General features: G+C 39.8%; 1 long non-coding RNA gene across 1 annotated transcript; it reads left to right on the top strand.

The window, feature by feature from the left end:
- The first annotated feature begins 249 nt into the window (after window positions 1–249).
- LOC119147677 lies at window positions 250–8,532 on the top strand. The gene is made up of 4 exons (XR_005104110.1): window positions 250–1,260; window positions 1,391–1,517; window positions 4,554–4,830; window positions 6,138–8,532. It is a non-coding gene; the product is annotated as an uncharacterized LOC119147677 (long non-coding RNA).
- Window positions 8,533–27,788: the final 19,256 nt, after the last annotated feature.

Raw genomic sequence — 27,788 nt, 5'->3', positions numbered from 1 at the left:
AGAAGAGGAAAGTGTACTGATCCTGTGGTTGTATTCTGTGTAAATTCTTGCTGTGTCTGGCTCACCCCATTGATCTCCACCTGCAAGAACCTGGAAACCTGGATCATAGATTTCAGTGCCTGTCATTATCTGGATACTACCATTTGGGTCATGGGTAGTATAGTTTTTTTAAATAGAGGTAGTTAATTAATGCTGTATATTTAAGATTTAAGTTAAAAAGCATCAGGTACATTTTAATAAATGTACTATTTTTTGTATTGTAACTAAACTTGTATAGACTGTTGCACTGCTTGAACTAACTACAGTAGCATTATTTTGGTGAGAATTTCATGGAAGGATTTAGGACTGTGAATCTCAATGGTAAGGGTGTAAGTGTGGCAAACGGCAGTTTCAGATACAGTCTGTAAAGCAACTATAATAAATTTATGTCCAGAGTCCCTTCACCTTTCTTGGCTGTTACAGAGGGAAATAGCCACAAAATTCAATACAATTACAAACTTTTAAATTTGGACAAAGCAACACCATTTATTGTCAGTGCAGTAAATTGCTTCCCAACATCCTCTTTGGGATCGTGTTGCGAGCTCTTCACTTGATTTGTGAAAGCCATGTTCATTAAGCTCATGACTGCAATGGTAAGTGAGGCTGCTATCTTGAAAGATTCCTTGGCATTGTTTTTTCCACGCATGGAAAGACAGCGCAGACAGTCTGCAGTGTTCTGGTATGACCACAGGAGAAGAAAGCAATCATGCTGTGAGCAGAAGTGTCCTCCTCCTTACTGCTTCTGAACCTCCTACTATAGGTTCTGCTGAGGAGTATCCTGTGGTATCAAAGGACAGCTCTGTCTTACTATCTTTGTTCAGATGGGTGGAAATTTGCCTTTTGCACATTTGCACTTGTGGAAAAGACAACGGAATTTAATAGGTCACACAGCTGGCAGAATGCACCAAACAGGTAACCTTCTTCCTATAAATGTGTTTCTGGAAAGTGATAGCCTTGTGAGCCCCTCCATTTATGCTAAGGATAGAGTCATTACAGGCAGCCTTTCCTTTCTGTCCTCCTAATGTGTCCTCGTCTTCTCCATTTCAGTAACAGAAATTAAATCTCCCTGCCTGGTTTGCTCTTCTGCTTTATGCTTCAGCCAAAGCAATGCCAGCTGATGCTGGTGTGGTGGTAATACAGCACTTGTGGATGCTCCCTGGATATGGACTGCAACAAATGGGTTACTGCCAGAGGGCCCTCAGGTGGTAAATACTGCACTGGGTAAGGAATGACAATGAATGGCTGGATCTGCATCCTGTGACTACTCTTCTGACCTATTCTGTCCCTACAGAAGTATTTTTATGCTGCTTTTTCCCCCCCCTTATTTTTTTTTTTTTTTTTTTTTTAACAGCTACCTGTCTGAGCCTCATAGTGTTTTTGATGTTCATTGGCAGAGGTCACATGCAGCCACACGTACCTCTCCATGAGCAGCAAGGAGGTAATGGTGGCTTCAGTCTCAGAACTGAACGTGAATTCAGGTGAGAGACGTACATGTGCACACACAGACCCGCTGCATTTTGCTCATTCCTTCTCCTTTACCTCTCCTTACATTCTTCTCTGACTTATGGAATTTCACTTCCTCTCCTGTAGCTGTTGAACACCTCTACCCTTTCCTAGTCTGCTGGGTATCACTTTGTATTCCCTGTAGTGATGATGGGATGATATCGGAGATATCAAAGGAAATGGCTTTGGCAGCAGTAAGCAGTGATAATAAAACAATTGCAAGTCAGATTTTGTAATCCGTCTGCTATACATCCAGGCCCCAAGGATGGATCCAAATATACATGTGAATACTTCAGAAAACGTTCCACATAACTATTCTATAGAAATAACCTCCTTCAAAATCCTGAGCACAAAACTGTTTACAGTTGCCTATCTAATAGGTACTTTTCTGATCATTAAATTCTGCTCTGTGCTCTGAGACAACAGAGTCATTTTCAACAAGTAAGAACAGGTCCTGCCCTTACCTCGGGGATGTGAGGAGCTAGCAGCAGAGCAGCAGTGCTTTCCTGCAGAGCAGTAAGACTAGTGGAAGTAATCAGGATTCAGCTATTGAAAAGCATAAGCAGAAAATAATTTGTACGCATGTACAAATAGGCAGCTTTCTAAATTATTTTCAGGTGTCTTCTTTAATCCATCTGTAAAGATGAAAATGATGGCAGATTTTTGCAGTGTCTCTTTAAAATGAGTTTTGAAGACAGTTTCCAGGTAATGTGCATTTTCCATTCAGCAACTCATCTGATGCCATGCAAGGTTCCTGCCCTGCTTCTGCTAAAGACAGTGTAAGGTTCGACATTGATATCATGAAGACAGTAGCAAAATATTTCAGCCATTGTATTACACTCAGACCTCAGTGTGAGGAATCCATCCCTGTCACATGGACCTGTGTGCAGCTGCAGGAGCATAGAGGGGTTTTAGAACAGTCTCTGCACTGCCAGGAGTGTCTTCTGGCCTGATGTGGAGATGCCCCATGGGAAGTGCTGCCTCTGCAGTCGGCAGAAGGGGTGTCAGGGTGTACAGGCATGTAATCAGGGGACAGCTGCTGCTCCTGTGCTCTGCAGGTTGAGGCAGCCCAGCTACAGGTTGCTCTTTCTTACTCTTTCTGTTGTGTGAAGGAGAGTTGCAAAGGGTGTGTGTCTTGTGGCACTGTAAACAGGACAGTCATGTTCTCCAGCTGAATTTGTAGACTTGCACTTTTACAACTGAAATATCCCCAGCCTGCTCTCTGATCTGTTAGCCAAAATGGAGGTTTTCACACTGATGTCTGCAGGTGATTCATACTGCCTTATTTCTTCCTTGTGGGAGACCATTGGGTTTTATTCCTTAGCTCACACGATCTACCCTCAGAAAGCACAAAAGTCTTTGCATTGTGGCCTCATATGAAGTCATTCTCTTCTGTTGTGTCAAGAATAAAAAGGAAATGTATAAACGAAATGGGAAACATGGTAAGATGTCAAGGGAAGGAAAACAAGACTGTGATCCAGAACGTTATACTTCTTTGTGAGTGACTTCTCTGAGATGCAGATTGAAGAAAGAGATGTTTTTGCTATTGCTCCTCAGAACCAAAAGGTAACAAAATGCTTTGCTGGAGGCCACTTCTTCTTGTCTGCATTCATATACGCGTGATTTGTTTCAGTGCACAGGGACATATGCTGCAGTGTTGAAGTCAATGGGAATTTTGCTGCTGAATATAGGAGAAAGCATTTTGCCTTTGTCTCTGAAAATTGATGTCACTGAGACTTTGGATGGGCTTTATTGGTCTTACAAAAATCTCTTGTGTTTTATTCCTGGTGCCTAATACCTCCATCATTAAGTGGCATATCACCCAGGATGCTGTCCCTTGTGAATTCAGGGAGAAAGTTACACACTGGAAAGGCATATGAAACCAGTACTTATAAGGAAATAAGTAATTAAGTCAGCTGAATAGAGGTGGAAACATTAAAAATAACAATTTTAATGAAGTCCGTGTCTAAGAACAAGAAATTGGATCTGGGGAGATGAGGTTTCAGGTGAACTCATAGCACAGAGCAGTCATGGTTATACTGGATCCTCAACTTGTTGCACTCTCAGCTGCTCCTGCCTCTCTGGAGTCTTTCCAGGGCAGATGGTGCAGCTGAGGCTGCATGGCCTGAGGCAGAGTATTGAAGCAGCACGCTGTTAGCTGGTTTAGCAAAAATTATTTGTCATTTTCTTTTCTTTCTCTGTCCATGTAGTGTAAGCTAAGGTCAAACTCTGGACTTACTGGTTTTCCTGTGGCTGAATCCATAGAGGATTTGTACTGTAATAACGGCAACAGATTGTATCTTTTCTTGTCTTTGGATGGTTTGACAGCAGGTCAGTGTTAGCAGTGGTTATCAGAGCAGTAAGGATTACCTGCCTGTCATATTTTCTTTTTCCCTTTTATACCCCTCCCAAAAATGAATTGTCAAGACAGACAGCCTGAACAGAGGAATCGAAGAAAAACTTAAAAAAAAACCAAAACAAACAGTCAGGAATTCTTGCACTAGTTAACTTGCTGTAGCCTCTGGAAACCTGGATTCTTGTTGATCCAGTGGAGCACTGTCAAGGCCATGCACAGCCACAGTTTTCTAGTGGTGTTAGCATTTTCTTTCCCACTGTCTGACTCTAAGCAGACTCAGTCTGTATTTTGGAGAGGCTGGTGTTCCCCCTAGTATTTCTATGCACCATCGGTTAATGGATCATTCTGAAGACCACCAGCAGCAGCTCTTGTTCAACAGGCAGTGGCTGCAAATTCCTGAAGTGGGGAAAAGCGTTATGGGAATTTTATCCAAGAGCTGGATTTTTCTCTAAATTTATTTTTTTTTCACAGTTCTGTTATATTTACCTGTCACTGTGAGGCCTTCACATCTTCTCTTGCAGTTTTTTTGTTGTTTAGGTCTTCAGGTGTAATTTTAGATAGGCAATTATGCTTTTTTCTCTGAAGGACCTACTAAATAGAAAATAAATTTCTTCAGGATATTCTTCTAATTTGGATTCCACCTTTTTTTCTGTAGAATAGGAGTCTTAAAACAGTGTCACTGAATTTGCGCAGTAGCAAAGCTGAGCCCCGAACAGAGAAATATGCAGTCTTTCTTAAGACGTGTTGAGACATCCTCTTGCAGCTGTGATGGGCTATCAGCACAACATCTCCACCCTTTCACCAGAGGCAACCTCTCAGAGGCAACTTTGTCTTCAGACTTCAGTTGTATATCATCTATTCTCAACTAGTGTCAAAAGACCCAGGAGTTTCTGGCTGTCTGCTGGGAGCATTGATCCACTCACCACAACTGCGTAAGAGATGTGAAGTCTTTCCTTCCCTTGCACTCTCTTTCTCTCTTAAAAAAAAAACAAACCCAAACAAAAAAAAAAAAAAAAGAAGCTGTCAGTATTTCAGAAAGTGTGAGCAGCAGATCTTTGTGTACTTTAATCCATAAATAAACATTTCTTCTTTTGAACTTCATTAAAATTGGATGTGTTTTCGCTGTAAAACACTCCAGCATCCCTATCATTTAGACATATATGGTGATGAATACTGCAATTAATTTTTGTCTGTAGGAATACTTGTGGTCTAGAAATATTCTATTTATGCCAAAAAAGTAAATAAGAGTCAGACCACAAGATATTTTGCTTATAACAGCAGTTTTAGAGCAAAAGCAAGCTCTGCTCCTGCTGTTTTAACAGTCTGGGCCAAATGCATCTTTGTTGTTGCGACCTAGCTTGCAGAGAAGTTGTGGAGAGGTGCATTTGGTTTGCCTCCTGCACAATTATATCAGACTTTCTTTGGTAATACTTGTTGATGTATCACATTCAAATCTCCAGCTTTTCCTTTAATGCATTTGACCTGAAGAAAGGAATTCCTGCTTTTAAATGCTCATCAATCAGTGCTTCATAGTTAAGCTGATAAAAAAAGCTAAGGCTAAGCCACTGTTAATTTAGCCAACTGTAACATTACTGACAATATTCATCAGCAAACAATTTTAATTAGACCAGCATAATGAGCACAGTAGATTAAGGCTAAGCAAATGACTAAAACTAAAGAGGGATTCTGATGACAAGTCCTGATGAGAGTAAGGATGATTTTTTTGCCACCAGTATTTGAGTAGGATGTGGGAATGGAGAGACAGTCCTAATCACATGAGAAATCTCTTAAAAATAATACAGGTGCACCGTGTTGGTGTCAGGAAGGCTTGCAGAGTGCGATCGAGCGCTGTATAAACTTCCCGCACAGCCTTGCGTGTCTGTGACAGCCTCCCTCTGTGCTGGTGGGGCTGGTTGTGTGCTGGCCTGATGTGCCACGCGTGGAACTGGGACTGGGGAGGGTTGTGACAGGTTAAACCAAAGAGGCAGCAGGTGCTTGTGCTGGGCGGGGGGACAGTGGAAGGGCAGGTGGAATAGGACCTGGTGGAGTTTGTGGCTGTAATTAAGAACAGGTAGGGAATCAAATGGGAGTGGGGAGGCAGGGAAAAGGGCAGTGTTTTTTGAAGAAAGAAGTAAGGATAGAGACAGAAAAAGAAAAGTATTGTTTGGTGTTTAAGGATGGAAATGTTTAGGCTGAGTAACCCACCGCTGTGTTTGTCTCTTTTTCTCTCCCCACACAGCTTCTTTGTTCTGATCCCTGGAGAAGTATTCTGTCCCCCGTTTTTATTCCCCCCTACCCGCCCATGGTCTTCCTGAGACCTGCTGGCAGGGGGAGGTTTTCACAGCCTGCGCTGTTGATTCTGAGAAGTGTGAGGGAAACAGAGCCATGCTGGGTGATGTGACTCACCTTGGAGGAGCTGGTGTTTTCTGTCTGAGTGGAAGTGGAAAGTTTCAGCCTTGCTAGTCCAGATGTTTTAATGGACATGGCTGCAGTAGAGAAACCCTTTTCTGCACGTCTTGCTGAGCCCTGAGTAGGAGAGTAACAAGTTACATACTAGCATAAATGTTTAATGATTTATGATAAAAAAAAAAAAAAAGATGGTGAGTAAAATACTAGGTTAATTGACTATGGAGTCCTAAATTCCCCAAAATGTAGCATTCCAGCCAAATATGGCTGAAATATCAGCTGTCATATGATGAATATTTTAAAGAATATTCTATTATACACCTAGGGGTTCATTCGCTTCAGTAATGAGGACAGTTACCTCTAGGGAAAGGAAGCTATATTATGCTTGCCACTTAACCAGGGGCTGGTTTGACAGGCATCAGCTCAGAATATATGTGTATATATAGGGAATCACAGCAGCTTGTCTCTAGCTCACTGAGCAGGAAATGTGCTCTACAATACTTTGGGTTTCTATCTATGGATTTGTGCATGGTACTGAGTGGGATTCAGACTATTTTTATTCCTGAGTCTGATTGTTGAGGTGGAATCCATCACCTACTAAATATTAAATCAGCAGTTTTTTTTAAAGAGCAACACTGTCTCTGCTGACTTGAACATCCTTATGTGGCCCAGAGGAAAAGAGAAACAAAGACAAGATGAGAAAACTATCGTCTTTTGCATTCTTCTTAATATTAATGATTTCTCTAAAGTTTTCAAACTGTTGAAGGCGAAAAGTGAGCTAGAACTTTCACATGGGTAAGAAATGACCCAGGTGAAAAAAAAAGCATACATTATAAAAAGAGCAGTGAAACTTCTAGAGTTGAATTATTAGTTGGTAGAGATGGAGAAAATGCATCAACAGATTATTTTTTTAAACCAATTTTGTTTAATTGTTTCCAAACAAACATGGCTGGGAATTATTAGGAATGTGTTAATTCAAAATTATTTGAACACTTTCATGCAAAGGTAATTAATGTCAGATTTTACACTGACTATTGCTTCTGCAATCTAATGTTTGCAAATGATGACATTTTGAGATACCTGCCCAACCTACATGGTATTGTCTATCTTGCCAGGCTGACTGGAATTGGCTATCGTTCCTTGTTCATTTTGTTTTTGTCTATTTATTTATTTTTAAAGTTAATAGTTGCACTCATAGGCACTACACAAAGGCAGCAATCTGTGAGGTTTCTGAGTATTTCTAAGATACCTGTAGTTTCCTATATGAATAATCATAATGAACCACTGCACAAATAAAAGCTCATCTCTCGCCCTTAAAGAGTCTGCACAAACCCCACTTTTATGATAACGAGCAGGTAGGTGAAATAACAAGGCATGATAAATGATGTCATATTTTTTGGTTTTACATTCTGCAAAATATTGACATCATCCCTTCTGTTCCAGAAACCAAAATGAATAACAGTTATGAAAATCTTCTAAACACAATAAAGATTCTTAAAAGGTTTCTTATTTCTGACTGCTAAGACAGAAGTTAATTACTTCTGTCACATTTTTGAGACCTCTGATGGCATACCAAAATGTCCTCGATGCCCTGTGCCATGGCACATCCCATCCTATCCTGTGGCAGAAGAATTTTAGTCCTTTGATTAATTTCATATAATTATTCTTCTTTAACCAGATAAGTTATCTAGGTTGCAGAATACAAGTGATTTAATCTGATGCTTTTTATTAGATAAACTGACCCCTCAATGTGATAAAGGACAAAATAAAAGTACTCATTAAGTTGATGCCTTTGCATAATTCACATGCATTTTTTAAGGTCATGTTACATATTCATCAGTTTGTCTTAGTCACAGAGTTGCCTCCATGAATGCTGTGTAGATAAGTGGGTATCTGAGCTGCTTTGTAGGGGTGAGGGGAGGTAAGGAAAAAGGAAAAAATCTAGTATGAGAAATGGGAGGGAGTAAGTAGGACTATAAGTCAGGAGAGATTCTGAGCTATATCGTTCCCAGACTACACTTCTGAATCTTTAGAGGTTTTAGAGTTTCCTTTCCCAGTATAACTCTTGATTTGTACTGGGAGTTTTGATCAGTTTTTTATGTTATTAAAAACCCAATGGTTATTATTTTTCACCTTGAGATAATGGTTAAATAATCTTAAAATTGACTAAAGACCATGAAGTTATTTGTCATTTTACCTGTTAATTCATTACTTGTGTTGTTTTTAATTGTGCATGAAAAAGAAAATATTTAAATAAAACCATGCTTTCTGTTTTGATCAAAAGTTGTGTTTCTGGAGTTTGTTTTAGATCTGTGTCCTGCTTGATGTGATGTCCTGTTACGTTAGGAATGTGAGACCACAACATAAAGCTTTATCAAGACTTGGGAAGTTTGGGAAAGTTAAATGAGGTGGGGTTTGGTTTGTGGGGTTTTTTTTGGTTCTTTTTTTTGTGGTTTTGTGGTGTTTTTTTTTTTTTTTCTTTCAATACAGCATGGGTTTATTTCTTCAGATCGTGAACCAAAATAGATGAATATTTCCAGCATCATGTAGCTCATGTTTTTTTTCATGGTGTTAACAGTGAATTGGTAGAAAAGGTGTTTGGAATGATAGGCAAATATCTGCACAAAGCAGTTGATTTCATCCCACAAATCTGTAAAAATTATGCAGTATGGTGCTTTATTGTAAACAAATGCTAAATCTACTGAAGCTGAAAGTCAGTGCTAACCCAATCCCAGCCCAAAGAACTCTTCCCTTGATTGCTTTTTTTTTCATATTTCCTATTCTGCCAGATTTCATAGCTCTTTGGCACATCTTAGATGTGGTTTGCTATAAAGAGGTAAGGAATAATTTTACTTGGCATACAGCAGTCAGACACAAGTTCTAGAACTTCCAGAAGGCCTGAATGTCATCTTCTGTCTCTAGGTAGGGTTCAGAAATGTCACAGCTGCATGCAGTGGCTGAGATGGAAATGTGGGACTTTGACCAGGAGACTTGTCCCAGCCCTTATATTGGTTATACCATTCCAGGAGCTTTTGTGTATGTGCTTTATGTGGGCATACCTAGGCATGGTGCCTCACTTTGAGTGGTTTTGACTTATGGTGCAACGCATAAGAAAAGGTAACCAGTAATAATCTTATCCCTGGGAGATCCTTTGGAAGGTAGCAAGCAAGCAGTTTGAACATGCTGTTACAAGTCATAATGAAGATTTGTGGAAACAATGGGAGATTTTGGGAAGTGAGTTGTTGACATGGCAGTCTACACTTGACAAAGCTCTGGAGGTCAAAAGAAATGGTTGGGCATAAACTTATTAAGATTTTCTCCCCCAAAGGCCACAGCATGAACCTTGCACTTCCAGGGTCTTGTTTAGGAGTTGTGCCAGGGGAAGTTTAGATTGGTTATTAGGAAAAATTTCCTCACCAAAAGGGTGGTCAAGCATTGGAACAGGTTGCCCAGGGAAGTGGTTGAGTCACCATCCCTGGAGGTATTTAAAAGATGCGGTGTTTAGGGGCATGGTTTAGTGATGGACTTGGCAGTGCTGGGTTAACAGTTAGACTTGGCGATCTTAAAGGTCTTTTCCAACCTTAACGATTCTATGATTCTATACTCTCTGCCTGAGGTTTGTAGAAAGCTTATTTAATTGCCATGTGTACCTATCCCCTGTTTTGCTCTTAACTGTCTGTTCATTTTTCTTTCCAACTCACTGTTATAACCAGTGATTTTAGCCAGGAGTAGCTAAAATGACAGAAATCTATAAAAGGGGTTCATGATTGGAAGTAGAGCACTACATGCTGAGTGTTGCCTGCCAGCTTTTTACTTGGATTTTAAGTGAGGGGGAAGGAAAGTAAGAGTCCTCATCTCTGTTTTTAATTAATGCAGACACCATTTTCATTCTGAAGTGTCATACACTGGAAATCAAAGGAGTCTTGTATAAATAAAAAGAAAAAGAAAAGGGTTCTCTTGATTAGTAATGGAAAACATTTTCAAACAAGATCTACAGAATTGGATAGGGCTGGAACTTCCTCAAGGTGAAAATCTTTCAAAATCGTAACATAAATTATTGATTTGTCCAAGTCTCTTCTCCATAGGAGATTTACAATATCATTTTCATAGTTGTCTTGAGGAAGGAGGGGAGATTCCTATCTAGGTCTGAATGAAAGTATCTTATTTTTACAAAATAATAATAACCCCCTATTTCAGCTAAAAAGAGAGTTGCTATGCTATGAAATTATGGGGCTTACTGCTCTGACATTTATGTAATATCAGGAATACATCAGTTTAAGCAAATATATTTGCAGCTGTGCAAGTCTAATCACAGCCATGTAATATCATGTCTTAGATACAAAGACAGATTGTTGTGGACAGTAAGGGAGATATGTAAGGAAGATGTTGGGCCTTCTCTGAATATATGTGTTGACAAAAATTGTCTTTAACAAAACAGAACTCCACAAAGACCAAAAAGTCGAAAGTATGAGAATTGTGACAAATTAGAAAGGAGTAAGATACAAATCTGTCCCTTTTTTGCTGCCAGTTTTGTTCAAACACATCAGTATGTGGGTCTAGCAGGTAAAGGGCAGGGAAATTAAACAAAAGGATAATTAATGTAGCATGGCATATCAGAGAACATTAGGAGTTCTTGGAGTTCTTGCTATGAGTGGCAGCACTTCTCCGGATCTTTGAAGAAGGGATCTGGCTGCTGAGGAACCAAAGAAAATGAAAACCAGGATGAAAGTAGTCAGCTATTAATCACCCCAGGCAGGAGAAGTGGGTACCATCGTATACAGCAGGAGACAGAAGGTGATGAGCAGAAATGTACTGAACAAACAGGAGGGGGTGTTCATGCAATGTTTTCTCACCTTCTGTGGTAAGAAGAAGCCACAGACTTCAGCTGTTTTCCATCTCATTATACGCAAGATGGAAATAAGCATGATGGAGAGAGTTAAAATTTATTATTAAAACAAAGGAAGGACCAGTTGAGCAAAACCCCCCAAGGATTAGCATTGTATGTCAAAGGAAAAGAAGTCTGCAAGTGACAGACAATTCAAAGCTGGTAATCTTAGGTGTTTGCTGGTCAGGGTCTTAAAAGACAAAAACATGACAAAGAATTTAGTTGTCATCTACTGTGGCAGCAACAAAAACCCCAAAGTACTGTCCCTAATGAGTACTTTTTAATAATGGAAAATATATTGTGTTATCCTTGCAGACTTCAGTGTGAGCAATGTGTTGGAAATAACACAATATAAAAGTAAAATATCTGGATTTTCAAAACACTTTAAAATTGTTATTTCCAAGTGGAAAAGATATTGTACCCTCAATAGAAAAATCTTGTATTAGACCTTACTCTAAAAATTAGAGGGAATGATGATGTCGCATAATCAGTGGGGTTTTTTTAAGTTGATGTGATTGAGACAGCTGCCTTTATTGTATGAGAAAAGAATAACATTTTGCTGCTGTATTTACATATGTATGTTAAATAAGTAGAAACATACACACTGTGACATGCCCTTATGCATATTTGTCATGTGTAAAAAGGGCCACTAATCAGCTAATGAAGAAGAGAACTGAAGGATTTAAGAAAATTCTGAGAGCCCCCAAAAGCCATTTTTATAGCTTAGAAAGAAGATTGTGTCTTAAAAAGAAACAAAAAACCCCCACATGTAGAGAACAGCATGAAAGTACCTATACAGCTTTAAAAAGAGTAATAGTTACTAAAGAAGAAGCCAATACCAATGAATGCAGAATAGACATTTACAGTTCTAGAAAACTGAAAAGGGAGGCAAAAATCAGAAAAGAAATGTCAGTGGCTGGTACATTTAAGGACTGCAAGAAAGCTTTTCACTTACATAACAAAAAGAATCCTAAAAAATATTGTCTATTATTAGGTGAGATGGTATAGTTACCACTGACAGAAAAGTGACACAGGAGAGAAAAAATGTATTTGTCCATAGGGGTGAAAAAGTGGGTTAATGAATTAATATAATCTCATGATTAAAAATACTTTCAATTTTCATATTAATTTGGGAGATATTGAGGGAGAGTAGTTACTGAGTTTTGTTTTTATGAACCCATGATATATCTCTGAGATTTTAAAAAGATGAGGCTGAGGAGGTTTTTCAGTCATTAACAACAATGTGTTTTAGTCTACTGGCAAAGTTGGAAGGATTGCAAGATTTAAAATATTTTAAAATGACATTTAACTACCATTTCTCAGTGTTTAGAAATCTAGGTTACTTAATGCCTGAATTCAATACCAGATGAATTCATTAGAGTGCATCGGTTAACAAATAAACAGGGGAAATAATGCAGTTAATGTAGTCAACATGGATTAGCAGCCTGGAAATTCTCTCAAAATATTTTTATTTTTAATAGATTACAATTTTGACTAATAGATTTCTGAAGGGAGTGTTGCTTAGTACCTGATGACATTTTGATGAAGAAAGGAGAAAGGTACAAAATTATTATGATTGAACATATTGTTTCAAATTGTAACTGTGTGACATCCTTACCAGGCAAAGATGCTGGTATTGTGCTCTTGCAGGGATTAACTCCTGCCCCATTCTGTTTATATTTTTTCATATATTCCAAAGGAAAAAAAATAAATTATCACAAAGTTTGCAGGTTGCTCAAAGACTAGGAAAATACCAAGCAAGAAACAGAAGTGATACATACAGGTATCAAAAAGTTGGAAACAGGCAATTTCATCTTGGAAGAAAGAATAGAAGCCAAAGTTACCAGAGGAGAGATTGTCCCAGAAACAGTCGCTCTGACAACAGCTAAGGGAGATGCTGGCTGATGATAAATCCTAGAATAATTCCTTGGCAAACAGGACTGACATGGTCTTCATGTAAGCAGGAGAATAGACCCTATATCTAGCATTTGTATTTTCATTTCAAGAATATTATATTCAGTTGTATTCCCAGTTCAGTGGCGCTAATGACAACCTGGGGAAGTTTTAGGAAAAAAGAAACAAGAATACCCAAAAGCTGAAAGAATTGGAAATCTTACTTTGTAACCCAAAGAGAATAATCTGGAGTTCTTGCCTCTAGATACTCAGCTCAGTTCTGGAACTGCTTGTTTGTTGATTATTCCATTTCTGTTTCAGGGGTTTTTAAGTGAGTGTCTAATGCACCACACCTTAAATTACTGCATTAGAAAAATAAAAATGGAGAGATAAAGAAAAAACAGTTTCCTTTTAACTTAGAGAGAATAAAATTACAGCAAGTAGGGAATCCTGCCTTGGTTTTAGTCCGATCACTTGGTCTCTGCTCCTGGCATTCCCTTGTTTTTCCAGAATTCCTCCCTGCTGGTTACTTTGCTGGCAGAGGAATCTAAGTCATTGTTGCAGGTGCAATAGGCAGAATTAGTAAATGCCTTTCTCTGCCACATGCAGAGATAAAGGGAAAAAATGCATTGTAAAGGGCAGTATTATATCCACCTATACAACAGTCGCCAGGCATCTGAAATACAGTCTCAATTTTTTGGCAGTCTTTGAAGAGGTATAATGGCCCTGTAATATGGATACTTGAACAGATCCTTGCAGATCCAGCTTTAATACTTGGCTTTTCCCCAGCTTTGTGGTGCCCTTTTTGGACAAGTCATTGTGGATATGTTTTGATATGGATGTTTGTAGTATGCAATGTAGTCTCAGCCCCAAAATGGAGTTCTGGAGCGTAAGGCTAGAATAACTGTAGAGGGAGAGTCTTTGTATGCAATGTTGTAATGTGAAGCCGGTAATTGCTACAGGTGACAAGAACCAAGTAAATACTCACTTCAAAATTGCAGATTGTTAAGATGGGATCTGTGTCAAACAACAGCCCAGGAACCAGCTGGACCTGTGTGGGCTGTAAGCCTCCTTGCAAACATCCCCCATTTGGGCTTACTGTTCTTCACAGTTCCTCAATAGCTTCTGTCCTGCATGACACTGAATATGCTTTGAAGTTACCCGAGAAAGTATGTTGCTGACATACAGGTCTGTTTCTGAGTGACCTTTCCATCAGATGTGCAGACTGAAAATTTTTGTTCAAGATCTGCGAGTGCACCTTAAAGTGCAATTGTGTTCTTCACATCCAGCCGTGCTGTAATTCCATCACAACTCCTGCAGCTGCTGTGTGGGCTGCAAGTGAAGCTTCACCGACTGTTGCTGGGGATGTAAGAAAGGATTCATCTTGTGCTTCAGATTTGGCTCAAAAGAACCACCATCTTGCAGGTAACTTAAAAAAAAAGCCTTCTGTCAATAAAATAAGCAGATTTGTTTCAGGCATACAGGAAATTAATCTGATTGATAAGGAAGGAGGAATTTGTTTTGTTTTTACCAGATCACTTTTTCTGACCACGACTAGACATTGCCCCTCCCAAACACTGAGCTTATCTATCCTCTATAGAAGAGAAATATTCTTCTTCATGACTGTAAGGATTTGTACGCACCAAGTGGCAGTTTTGCCAGAGAACTGGCAATTATCATATAGCAAGTACTTCAAACTAGGAATTCCCCTCAGCTGGTGGGTTGGTCTAGTGGGGAGCTCTTTCCTTTTCTTCTCATTCTAAGCATACCCCTAGGGCTCTTGCGTGGTTTGATTCTGATTTGTTTATGTTGGTGTAAATCAGGAGTGACACAGCTTCCATCAGTGCAGTTTAGTAAATGAGATCAGGCTCTAGCACATGGTATTCAACTATTCTAACTCTGTTACAGGAGCTACAAATGGGTGTTCATCTAGCTAAGATTTGCATAGATCTGTTTGGTAGTTTTCCTGTATATCATAGAATCACATGTTCTTCCATTTTATACTCCTAATAACTATTTCTTAAACTGAAACAGCTTTTATTTAAGATTCTGAAAAGATTTCTGCAAACTCAGTTAGGTTTCATAATATTCCTGTAACAGTGAGCATCAGTTAATCAGTATGATGGTACAACTGCTGCATCCCATCAAATATAGTTCCCAGACCAAAAAAAAAAAACCCAAACCCAAACCCCAATAAGCATGTTAAGACAAGATTAAGTATGCAGTATTAATTTAAAATGCCTTCAGAATTTACAGAAAGATGCCTTATCTGGTTTACAGGAAACTTTTGAGAGAGAAGAAAAACAAACAAGCAAATAGATTTCCTTGATATGGAACATACAGAAGAAATTTCAGATAGAAAGCAGACTTTGTGGACAGATTGGAGTGAGATTCAAAACTCAGTCTGTTTAGTTACAGTCCAGTTGTGGAGTTCCTGCATTTTGCTGTTCTCCCTGAGGGATTTTCTAAGATATTTAGGAATCTATCAGGAAATCATGGGGCTTAGCTTCCTAATTAGTGTCGTGAAGCTGTGTTTAAAGCATACAATAAGTTGCAAAGTGTATAACACCTCTGAACCTCCTGCTTTCTCCTCTGCCACCTTTCCTCCCAACTAGCAGGGACTCTTAGCATACTATATGGTCTGTGCACAGTTTGTGGGCTGGTGTGAGGGTTTTTTTTCTTTATGGAAATACCTGTGTTTTCCATGAGACAATTCCCACTTTCAGGCAGAGATTCTTGCTTGCATCATGGGAGTCCCTAGGCATTAGGTATAGTGAAAGTAAATCTGTCTAGGGATCCTGGCCCAACAAAGCAAATGAGATCTTGACACAACCACAATATAGTGCCCAAGTGCATTGGAGTGAAAATAACTCAGTTTTCAGATACAAAAATTTAGCTTTCGGACAAGTGGAATGTTTTTTTTTTTTCCTGATTGGAAACAGACACAGTTTACCAATATATTATTTTTTTGCTGTTAACAAAATTTTATGTTGCAAGAGTTAAAAGGGAAATATTTTCAGGAATCCCTAATTGCAAGTCAATATATACCATTAATACCTTCTCCACTGCAGCAATAAGGAGACCTTGGGACCAAGCTCTTAATTATTGATTCTTGTGACCTCAGCTGGTGGTCCTTGGACCTTATTAGATGCTCCTCATCTTGTTTTTGCATTCTTTTTCCCTTAAGCTATAGCTTAACTGTGTAGCTTCTCTCACTACTTGTTGATTCTTAATAAAATTTGTTGAATGATAGAGTTCAAGGTTTGCTCATCCCTGAGATTAAGTCTTCTCAGCTTTCAGCACAGTCAGTCGCATCACACTTAGCTTAATTTGCTTTGCTTAAGGTTTTCTGAACAATTGGTTTGCCCGGTGCTGTTGCTAACCCCAGCTCTAGCCGTGGGATGACCTTTTCCCAGCCCTGATTGTTTATGTGTATCCTGCAGTTCACTGGGGAAGTGTGTGTTGGCTTCCAAACAAAGATTGCTGTCTATTATATATAACCTAAAAATACAACTGTGAACATGTGTATGAGTTAGGAGCATGATTTTTTCCTGGAGTTTATTAACATCCTGTTGTATTTATTTCAAAACCTACAAGATGGATGTTTTTAGAGGTTTATTGCTCAAAGGTTGCTGTCATTATATGAACCGACAGGCTGATAGGTGCAAATTACAATTGATTACATTCATAGTCTGTATAAAGCGTTTTTTAAATGCTTCCATGTTTGTATTGCCATCTTCACTGGAAATCTAGAGTTGAAATGGGAAGTGCCTGAGCTTTGGTAGCTACCTACATACGCTGTAGAGTGGTAGAAAAAAATGAGTAAAAGTATTAGTGTTGAAAATGTCCTACTGCCCAAAAGCAAGTAGAATGAAGTGTCCTAAACCTATTTGTTCATTAAAAAAAACACCCAAACAAAAAAACCTGTTTGACTACTAACTATACCTCTCTGCTCCATCTCTTTGTTATCATTTGTTTAGCCAGACTTCCTAAGATGAGGCTTATGTATTCATCCTCTGTATGTGTGTACCCCACATGCACTTATATCTGGGTGTGCTCCTCCAGTGGTCCCTGAAGAAGTAGCTGATCTCACCCGAGTTTGGCCAGAGAGTAAAATTGTGAAAACCAAATAATGTTCTACAAGTTTTGTGAAACTAAGCGGGTAGGGAGAGGAAAGGGACAGACTGTAGTTGTGTCTTAGCACACTGCAAGGTAACCTCACTTCTCATGGAACACCAGGAGAATCAAAGAGAAAAATTATGATTGTCTCCATCATGCAGAAAGCTTGAGCTGCAGCTCGTGCCTACCCCAACACACAATGTCAGTCACAGCTGTGGTGCTCTAATCCACCAGGCTGCATTAATCTGGGCACTCACAGAACTGCTTGATTTATCTTCTGGTTAATAAAAAGGCAGTTCCACAGATTTGGTGTTGAGGAATCAGCTATAGTTTCTTTCTTTTTCCTTAAAAACCATAACAAAATCCTCAAAGAGAGCGATGTTTGATTGTGTGTTAGAGGAACATACAATATGGGAAAGATGAGAGAACTATCATGTGTCAGTGTCCTGCTGCAGCTTGCAGAAGGGAGATCTTCCTTGCTTTGCAAGCCAGTGTGCCCCACTGCTGTTTGGTGCTGCCATGCACCAGAGGAGGGACTGCAGAGGGTCAGACTCAAAGAATGGATGGCTTGTTTGGAAATACAATTATATCTCCCTACTTTTACTTCTTCATGGATTCTTGCCTGGTCCTGTGAATTCCTGTGGTTTGCACTCACCTAACCCCAGATATTCGGAGTGCTGTTCTAAAGTTCCTGTTACCATAAGCTATAAATTTTATTCAACACACCCATTCCCATGAGTCTCCAAACAAAGCAAAGCAGTGCAGAAAGTGGTAGCAGGAATGATAGGAGTGACAATGTGAAATTCATGGAGATGGCAAGTGAGCGTTTTCCCAGGCTAGCCGTGCATAGAAGGGAGTGGATGAAGTAGTAGCAGAGTGGAAAAGTGAACTGAGATTAGAGTCTAATGCCAGTTGCACAGGAAGGATGGAGAGAGGTGAGAGAGAGTTCAGAGGGCAGTCAGGCAATATGAAGGAAAGAACAACTTCCAGCTGTAGAAAATTGCAGGGAGGAGACCAAAAGGAAGCAATTCTCACAGACAGTAAACACTCACACTATTATAGTAACTCAAATTAATAAATATTTATCTTATAAAGCTGTCCAAAGGACTTGGATCTCACTGGGCTGCATTCTGAGTAAATGTGAAGGTCATCTCCTTGTGGCTTCAGGGAGATTCAGTGAGTTTATTGAATGAAGCTTGTAACGGCAGGGCAGGGTATAAGAATGCAGGTCTCCTGAGCAAGCTGCTTTGTTGCTCTGGCTCTCTTCTCCTCTGCACATCATATACTCTTCTGGGTTCTACACAAACTCCAACAACGTTCAGTACTTTTCAGATACAGCAGCAGAGAGTGCATATAGCGAAATGCACTAGCCCAGCTGGTCCTCCAAAAGTGTTGCTGCATGCTGCTGCGGCGCCCATTCTCCTGAAGGCTCTTGTACTTTCATTTGACGTGACAGAGACCACAGTCTCTCTCTATACTTTTGATATGGCTGTACCCATAAGGACAAATGTGGGTCAAAAAGACAAGTTGGAAGGAGGCTCCAGAGGTCATCTAGTCCAACTGAAAGCAAGAATGACTTCAGATTTAAATCAGGTTACTGAAGATCTTGTCCAGTCACGTTTTGAAAATCTCCCGGTCAGAGATTCCACCATGTCCCTGAACAACCTCTCAATGCTTAATCACTCTCAGTTTTAATTGTTTTCCTATTATGTCCAATTAGAGCTTGTCTTGCTGCAACTTGTGTCTGTTGCCTCTTGCTGAGCACCTCAGAGACTTTGGCTACACCCTCATAAGAATTTCTCTTCCTGTAGCAAAGGGCTACAATTAGGTTCCCCTATACTCTTCTGTTCTCCAGGCTGAACAAATGTTCCACCAGCCTCTCCTTGGATTTGATCTGCTCCAGCCCCCAGCTAAATGGCCTTTCTCTGGACTCTTTCCAGTTTTTTAATATATCTCATCTATTGGCAAGCCTCAAGCTGGACACAGATGCAGCCTCACAGGTGCTGAGGAGCAGTATTCCCCCTGTTCCTCTGGCTATGCTCTTCTGCTACTGCAGCAGTGTATGCCACTATCCTGCACCCATTGCCCAGGCCCCTTCTGCAAAGCTACAAGCCAGGCGGTCTGTCCCCAGCTTGTACTGCAGCAAGGGGCATTTCCATCCCCAGGGCAGGGCTGGGCATTTGTCTGTGCTGAACTTTGTGTGTTTCCTGTCTGTCCATCCCTCCAGTCTGTTGAGCCCTTCTGCATGGCAGTGCTGCTCCTCAGGGTAGAAACTCTTCCCCTTAGCCTTGCATTATCCGTGAGCCTTCCCATTCCTTCATCCGTGCTCACTGATGAAGATACTAAATAGTGTCAGCCCCCATATTGGCTTCTCAGGAACACTACCCCTAACTACCCCCCATGCAGACTTTGAACTGTTGAACCCTCTCAGTCTAGCCACATTTTCATGTACCATGCTGTAGGTCACCAGCTTGCTAGAGTGTGTCATGCTAATCCCTTGGGGAAGCCCTATAACCAGCTAGAAGAGAAGAGGGCTGAAAATATTTTAGCCAGTTTTCCTCTATCACTGTGGAAAATTCCTGGAGAGTTGGTTATGGATCAGATTAATAGTATCTCACCAAAATTAGTCTAATTGCTTAGAATAATAACAACAAAATCTTAGAATAAAGAAGTCTCCTTAAAAAAATTATCTTAGGACAAGATGTGTGTCCTTAGTGCTTGGGTAAATAGGAATTGTTTGCATGTGTATATTTCTGTCTTTCAATCTATAGAATGCTTCGAAACAACTAAATGTCAGTATACAGTTAACAATAACTTTCATAGACTTTATCATAAGCAGTAACTTCCTTATGTATATATATTTTTTTCTGAATGGAAGAGACTTAGCAAAGCACAAAGTCAGTCTTCATTGCTTTTGCCCTTCACCCCCAGAAATCTCAAACAGCCAAAAACCTGTTGCCTTTCTGCATCCCCTGGGGTGCAGTGGGCATCAAACAGTTCATACTCTAAAAGTCTACCAAATGCACTTCATTTAAAATTCAGCAGAGTGTTTTCCCTCTTGGGCAAAAGCAGCAGTTGAATACAGTGGTCAGTGTGTAATTTAGTTCCTTTCTACCTTTGCAAAATGAATGTTTCATAGACACAACAGAGGCTGAGGGCTTGGAGGCCCCTTGTCCAAGTGCAGCACAGGCGAAGGAAGTGTATCCTGGTTCTGTCCACTGTGAAATATCCCTCAGACTTCCATTTCCAGCATTTGTCTCTCCTGTGCATGTGGAAATAAATCAGATAAGACTGATACTTATTTATGGAGATGTAATGTCCTCTGTTTGTGTAGCTGCATGAATGCTTAGTTACCAAAACCTGAAAATGTACTATATTGTCTTAAAAAAACTGTCCATTGGCAACAACTAAGTTCTTGATTTACTCTTTTTTTTTTTTTTTTAAATATAAATAAGATAAATGCATGAATTTCGGCAACCACATAACAGGGAAATTTTGAACACAGAAGTTCTGCAAGAGCTCAAGGAAAATTAACTTCCATGACCAGCTAAAAGTTTGACGACTGGGCTGTTGGAATGCAGTGCAGAAATGGTCAGCAGTAACAGCCTGGGTTATCAAATGATGTTTTACACCATGGCTGACATGGCCTTATGGTCTTGTAAACTCTGTCACACACACACAAATAGCTCTGCTAATCTGAAGATTTCCACTACCTTCCCGGAAAATGTGGGACAATGAAGACTACATGTGCTAGGATTTGCAGTCAGTGGTAAGTAAAGCAGACCCATAAATTTTTTGTTAAACCAAGTTCTGCTTTCAAATGTACTTTGCAGGCTGATGAAGCAAATGACTTTCTCACCTTGTTACTGTTCATTAATGCAAGGATGTGAAATCATTCTGCATATCTGGTCTCTCTTCTCTCACCAGACATCCCCCCCATTCCTGTGTAAATAGTGCACATTCATCCATCAGCAGGTAATCAGAAGACTGTTAGGGTCTGCCGGCTGCAAAATTTGGGAGTTCTTGCATTTTCATTTGAAATACAGAAAGACGTATTTGAGAAACTGCTAGAAAGAGAAATAGGAAGAGATATATTTCAAAAATAATTAGTTCTTGTTTTGCACTAGATTTTCCATTAACTTTTTCTTAATAATGTGGATGGTTTCTCTTCTGTGCTGCTGTTCACATTTGGCCTGCTTTCAGTGAAGCTTATAAACAGGGGCGATTACTGTAAATGAAATCTGGAAAATATACACAAATACATACAGGAAGAAAAAATAATCTTGATACTTTTAATCTCATGAAAATTAATTTAACAGAAGTGGGCCTCAAGTCATAGAGATTTCAGATGTGGGGGATTTATTTAATCTAGTTTCCAAGGCGAATTTTGATAGCTTTAAATAACAAACATTTTATTTAAGAGAAATCTCAAGAAAGCCCCCTGTCCATTTGAACGTATGTTAACATTCCTGTGCTTGAGACCTCCCTGAACTCTCTTATTCTGTGACTTTTATGCTGTTGACTTTGCCTTTTTTGCTGGTAATGTAAGGCTTACTTGTCCAATCTCAGCTGTGTGACTGAGGCACTCATCATTATCCATTGTTTGAACAAGGTCTTGTTATTGGCTCTGACTGATTGATTGCTTATTCTCAATAAACAAAGACTTGCAATCAAGGTCTTTGAAACATTTCTTGCTCAACGAGTCAATTTATATGCGCAGAAGGCCAACTGTCCCTCTCCTATATTCATTTATTCAAATAGGTAACTTGCTCAAACAGAATCACTATCTTAGGAAGAGAGAGCAGTCAGGAGGAAGTATTATTTTTCTAGTCATACTTATCTTTCTGTTTAAGCTATAGTGTTTTTCTGGGTGCTTCTTTAATCTGAAGTCACAGCACAAGTTGTTACGTTAATGAACTTCATTTATTCTGAAATAGGATGAAGTGAAATCCCAGTGGTGCTAGAAGAGGAGGAGCACTGAAAACCGTTATCTCCCTATGAAATGAGAGGGAGCCCAGAGTTAGGTTGTGAATATCGGTAAGGGGTGATGCTCAGCTCCGCGAGTCATTTGGGAACAGTATCAACTGTGAGTATAAACCCTTTACAGGTGATTTTAGTTAATAGTCCTTTGCATATTTTCCTCCTTCACTGAGAGAACTGATTAACATAAGCGGTTTTTAAAATGTCCTGATACTGCAGTGTCATAATGATAGTTCAGTCTACTCTGCTGTCATTCAAAAAGTCCTATGGCATTAGATTTTTTCCAGTCAGCCTGACCAATTAGTATCTTGAATATGGAAAGATAATAGCTGAGTAAAAATTTCAATGTCTACTCTAATGGAAAGATGTAATCTGGTGGTGCAAATCTGCTATCATTTTACTGTGAGGGGAAAAGAGAAATTTCATGCAGGCTGCTGACATTTTGCAAAATGGTAATGACTCCACTGTGCTGTGCAGACACAAAATAGCACAACGGTCTCTGTCTTCTGTGTGCATGGTTCAGTTCTATCTACTCCTATGCAAGAAGGAAAATTCTCATACACAGGTGAGGTCAGTATTATTCCTCCAAATAAAATTAATGATGTCACTATAATGGAGAAATTTTTATAGCTAGTATATATTCGGCTGACAGGTTTTATGGCAATTCTATAATAGGAGTCAACCATATATAACAAAACAGTAGGTATCCTAACCTATTTGAATAAGGTTCTCCATCCAACCCCTCTTAGTCTCTTTGTGGGGATTGGACCGGGCTGGGGAGGGAGGCAAAATATTTTATTGGCCTTTTTTTTTCTTTCTGTCTTCTCTGTGGTCATAAGAAAAGTTTTATTAGTTACAGAATGTCAGTGTCAATGCACACCTGTAATGCTATGTACATAAAAATATACATAAAAGTTGCCTCATAGTCCTGCATTCATTTACTGCATAATGGTAAATAGGCAAAGTTTATTCCTGTGCTTACATCAGTGAAATCATTCATTCTTTTGAAATATGGCATTATGAAAATAACTTAGTAATTTTTTGGGTTCTGCATATCGTTAATATTTGGAAGAAAATATGTACCTTGAAAAGTTAATTAAAACAGCAGACCGGAGTCTTGTCCCACTTGCAAAGGTAGGTCACATGTAGATGCAGTGAGATGCTAGACTTACATCAATTTAAAATGGGTGTAAACATGAGAAAAGAGTCAAGCTCCATTTTTCCTGTATGAAAAGAGTGACTAATACACAAGAGGCTAATTTGGTAGGAACATTTAGTCATGGCTTCCTGTAACTGGGCCACTTTGTGAAACATGTAATTACACACCAGTAGCTGTGGAAAACAATGTGCTAGAAAACTTAGGACAATGTAATAGGAATGGAACCCCAACTTTGTAATTTTAAGAAGTGACCAGCGATTCCTATGTAATCCCCTTTCATTTTAAAGCCCCACTCCCTAGTCTGTTAAAGTTTACTTTGATCAGGAAAAAGGGGTTCTGACTGATCAGTGCTGCTCCATTCCTGCTGCCCGTGGGTCTGGGGATGACAGTTATCACTCTATCCCTGTCAGGAGGTTCCTGAGCTTTCTACATGGGTCTGTTTGCCTTTCTGCATTCTTATGCCCTGTCCATTCCCAGTAGATTTTCACCTCAGCAATTTTCAGCATCTGGTAAATAGGAAATTCCATTTGCTGGTACCTTAGGCTCTACCCCCGCCCATGCTGCTTGTTTATCAATATTTGAACAGTGCACACTGTCTCCCTATGACCCTCATCCTACCTTTTTTCCCTTGTCAGAAACTGCTCTTTCTGAATAATCATTTTGACTGAATAATCACTTTGTCTCTAGAGACAGACCCTGCTAATCTCATTTCCATTTAATCTTTGCATCCTATGGGTTCATACACCACACAGTATCCTGCCTTCCAAGGCCACATTAACCAACATAACTAACACTTGCTGCATCTGGGTTCATTTTTTTTCCCAAAGTGGGGTAAGTTTGTGCAATAAAGTGTTTTGAAATTCTTTTTTAGGAGTATATGAGCAACCCTACACATATTCACACACATTACTAACCACGTGAAAAGACAAGGTAGAGGAGATAGTCAAGCTTGTGAAAGTTTTGTCTTTCAGTCTTGTGTTAGTCCTCAAGAACCTTACAGTGGAAGTCCCAATGTGCCAGGTGAGCGATAGTTTTGGCCATAATATTTATCCATAAGTTTTAATCAGTCTTCCAGATATTAGCCATAAGTTACCTCAAACATAACATTTAATAATTTTATCTGTATTCAGTATTCCCTGGGATGCTATTGTAGTATCTGGCAAACAAATCTGATATATGTGTAGTTGTTACATGTTGCAAGATGTAGTGCAAGATTTTTAGATTCTGTGAATAATTCTGATGCTGCAGGATGATATGGGTACTTGAGCTGGAGGACAGCTTGCAGGTGATCAGGGTTAAGTACTCTTGTTACGTTGAAGGTGATGTTAAATGAGAGCCTAATGACACTGAAGAACTCAGGACATACTAATTCAGCAGTAGCATAGGTCCCCTGTCCTCAGCAGAATGCACTAAGGCTAAAAATGCTTTAGGTTGCTTTGTTTCTTCTTGTTACCAGAGTCTTCATTGGGATCAGCTTCATCTGGCTTATCTTTAGGTACATGAGTGGGAATATTGGGAGTGGGAGAATTCAGGTAAGCAGGAACTAGCCACTGGCTGGGAAAGAAATGGGTTGCTCCATGTCAGATTTTAGGGAGTATAGATGAAAGTGATTAAAAAACAGCTTTCATACCAAGTTCTTCCTAGTTTTATGATTTCAGTTGCAAATAGTGAAGTTAATTAAGAGAGGTATCATTCTGCAGGATTTTTAACTTTAAGGGTTAATGAGTCTGAACAGGTGTGAGAGATTAGATGTAGCTGAGAATAGCAAGCTGGTGGAAGAAAATACCAACGTTTATTACGTTCAGTCTTTGCATGAAGGATAAGAAAAGAGAAGAAATCACCTTACCCAGGAAATAAGTTTAAAATTATGTTTTGTTGCAGTATAGTCTATTCTTTTCATAATTAGCAGTTCTGGGGTGATTACCTGAGGAGTCTGGTTTTGCTAGGTGATTAACTGAGTACCCGTATAGCATGTGACTAACTTGGGCATTCTCTCCTCTTTCTAGTATCAGGGAAGGTTAAGAACCAGTCTTTTTGATCTATGGTAAATGCTAATTGACATCATATTTTACTGGAAAGGCTGGTCTCCGGTCACAACAGAAAACGGCATTTTTGTAATCAGTAGTTGTGGCTGTTCTTACTGGGCAAGTCATAGCCTTGTCCAAGCAATCTTATCTCTGTCCTGTAATTTTTTTTTTTGGTTTTTTTTTGTTTTTTTTTTTTCACTCAAGAGATATTAAAACAGGCTGTAGTATTTTGTCAGTGGTTAGAAGCGATGCATATCTTTAACCTGTGGAAAAAAGCATGCCTGGTAAGCTTGAGGAGTAAGAATCCAGTCCAGCCCAATCCAGAAGGGTTTGGGTGTTCAGAACTAGGGGACCAGCATGATCAAGGATAAAAAGGGATATAATTCAAGTGAATAATTATTTGACATGAGAAAAAACACTTAAAAGAGTACACATTTCTGAATTGTGGAGACGAGCAGTTAAAATGTAATCATGAGTTTTCTGTGCCACATATTTGTAGGTTCGCTGGGAAAAGAGAAAAGTGATATAAAAATCAATATTTCTCTGAAATTGATAAGAATTTTGTTTAGGCTGACAAGGTTTTTCAATTCTCAATTGAATGGGTCCCTCTGACCCCGCAAAGCCCTTGATATGTGCACACACAAATAACTTTGGCAACTGGTGCCAGAGTGACCAGGCCCAGCCCAGGTGTGGGTGAGTACATAGTTTTGCAAGTAAGCACATAGAATTACAGTCATATCTCTCAACCTTAATTGCCTCATAGAAAATAAACACTCCCAGTTATGCGATCTCCCCTATTGCCAGGGCAATACAAATCACAGAGATCTGTGATAAGACCCTGCTTTTAATGAAAGAAGATTGTGTTTCAGCTCAAATCCCTCTAAGTCTTTGACTTGATCTGAGAGAGAGGGGCAACTAAATTAAATTGAGTTTGAGAAGTATGAACATTAGAAAGTCTCCTAGGACTTCTGTTAGTATCGGGGTTTGAACAGCTTTGAGAATAAGATGTGAAAACCTTCAGTCAGGCTGTCAGCGTGGGTTGGGACTGCTCAGTCTTGCTCATGCTCTGAGCGATGCTGAGCACCCGCTGATGCGCTGCATTTCAGGGCAGCTGAGGCTGAGCCACCTCCAGAGTTTCGCTTGGGGAAGCCAGACTTGGGCACTGCATTGAGACTGCGCGCTCTGTCCTGCTAACGGGGCATTACGCTTACTGTTTGTGATGCTCTATACATTTCAATATTTTCTGCAGTGGTCCTCTGCAGCAACACTTGTTAGTATCCCAGAAAGGTGAGGCATAGGAAAGGTTGCATTAATGAGGTGGTACACCAAAGAAAGCTGTAATCCATGCCTGAGGATTGTGAAAGAGCCTCTCATTCAACTACCCCAAGGTGCCAACACTTACTGTGGTTTTATACACTTCATACAGGTTGCCATTTGCAAACTTTCAAAACTGGTTAGACCTCTTTTTCACCTCTGTGAAAGACAACAAGGTTCTTTCAAAAATCTAAATGCTTAAAAGAAACTTATTGTTTCGGGGATGACTGCTTTTAGCGAGTGGTGAGGGGAACCTTGCTCCTGGTTGGGAGGTGGCTGTGTCCTGCTGGATGTTCAGCTGCAGGGGCCAGGCAGTGCACGTACTGCAGGACCGCAGCCACCTGCTCCGCAGCATGGAAAGCACCCCTCTTCTTGTGTCCATCCACCTGCTGTGTGGCTTCCTGGCTGCTTCAGCTTTTGGGTAACCACCAAGATGGGTAAAAAGACCTGCCAAGATTTCTGATACTTTTGCCATGGCCAATCAGTGAGATGAGAAGTTTTTTAGTTTCCTTTTTGCCTGTGAGTGGCCTCAGAGGGAAGGAGAACAGTGAAGGTCACCTGTCCTCTGTGGGGGTGGATGTCATGGTGGGTGGAGGAGATGTGAGGAGGGGGGAACTTCCATGCAAAGAATCTCTTCATTTAGCACACAAAAGTGAAGCACAATGAAAGACTAAGGATAAAAAGAACAGAATAACCTGCTCTTTGCCTGCATACCTTCTCATGGGGTGCTACAGTTGCTGCGAGTTTTCATCAGATCCTTGGTAAGCAGGATACAAGAGAAATTACCTTTCTAAATGCACATTGATTGATTGGTAATGTTACAGGCTTGTAATGGCTGTGGCCTTTGAGAGAACTTCCACCTGCCAGTAATGTGGCTGTGATTCAAGTAAGAGAATTGATGTAGAATTCTGAAGTGATGGTTAATGTTCTGTGCAGAGGGCCCGAGTTTCAAACATAGAAGTAGGTAGCTGCTGCACTTGTAAAAATGGATATTGAAATGTGCTGGTTTTCAGCAGGCATTACCTTGCTTTGAGAGTTATTTTCAAAGACTAATTTCTAGTTGTAATCAAAGATGAATTTGCATCTTCACAATCACTGAATGCACAT

Source organism: Falco rusticolus, chromosome 4, assembly GCF_015220075.1.
Source record: "Falco rusticolus isolate bFalRus1 chromosome 4, bFalRus1.pri, whole genome shotgun sequence".
NCBI classification, from domain to species: Eukaryota; Metazoa; Chordata; class Aves; order Falconiformes; family Falconidae; genus Falco; species Falco rusticolus.
Note: the sequence above shows the minus strand (reverse complement) of the source record. Positions and strands in the feature narration are given on the sequence as shown.